This window comes from Helobdella robusta (assembly GCF_000326865.2).
Source record: "Helobdella robusta unplaced genomic scaffold HELROscaffold_2, whole genome shotgun sequence".
NCBI lineage: Eukaryota > Metazoa > Annelida > Clitellata > Rhynchobdellida > Glossiphoniidae > Helobdella > Helobdella robusta.
In genome coordinates, this window is record NW_008704083.1 from 3,326,381 (window position 1) to 3,327,665 (window position 1,285).

Sequence of the window (1,285 nt, forward strand, 5' to 3'; positions counted from 1 at the left end):
GATGACCGGGGGAGAAGAAGGAAAGAATTTTCAACAAAAATNTGATGACCGGGGGAATTTACAAAAAACTTGATGACAGCGGGGAAAATTCTGGTTTCCCTAGATCTGCCACTGTCTGTTTATATAGGTTTTGAGTGACTTCTTTAGTACGTGTCTTCACTAGTTGGCTTTGTTTGGCTTCTGATTTTTTGGTAGATATCTTAAAATTTATTCTTCTGTGGACAGTTAACCAGTATAGTTCTATGTATTGATATCACATGACTGTACTTCAGCCTCAATCAATCAGTCAGCTAGCCAGTCAGTCAGTTAGCCAGCCAGTCGGTTGGTCGATCGGTCGGTCGATCAGTCAGTCACTCAATCAGTTAGTCAGTTGGTCAGTCGATCAGTCAGTCAGTTTTTAAATCAAGTAGTCGTTAAAAAAGGAAAAAGACATCTAGAAAAAAAGACTAGATAAAGCAAACGCAGACTCCACTTTTGGCAATTCAATCTTGTGTAGATTGTAACACTGCAATAAACCTATCAGCTAGTTCATGCAACAGGCTGTTGCAGTAATCCAATCTTGAGTGCACATTGCCCAAACGCATAATTTAAGGTCATCCAGTAACATGATATATACATACATATATGTATATTGATTCGCATATTCATGATTCAAAAATTATGCGAAGCTTCTGTTGACCACCAGAAAACAACGATCAACATCGAAACAGTACCCTGTTTTATTTTGTTTCTTAAAAAGAATACCCCTGTAAAATCAGACAAATATCAATTGTCTTGATAGCGAATTTTCCAATTCGATCGTAAATAAAGCACCCTAGCCAGAATTTGTTTACATCGGAAAAGTGGAAATTCGGCATCAGCAACAATCCAACTGATGTCAAGCCATCAAATACACAAAAAGGAGATGTCTATAATTAATTAAATTTACTTAAAAGTACGATTGTAATTTAGTATTACAATTAGATGACATTTAGTTTATATTTTCTTCAAGTTGTTGGGAGTGCCTGTTAGAATACTAAAATATCAAAACGGTCACTATACAAATGTTTAATTGATATATATATATATATATATATATATATATATATATATATATATATATATATATGTATATCAATTATATTCTGCGCATATAAGTACATTAAAACTATATAACAGGCCGCACCAAGTAAACTTGTAGATAACATCATTGGTAGATTAATTTACAGTCGCTGGTGTTTGTTTTTCGTTGTGTCGTTCATTGATTTTTTATCGGCTCTGTATTATATTGGCGGGCTGTTAGGCT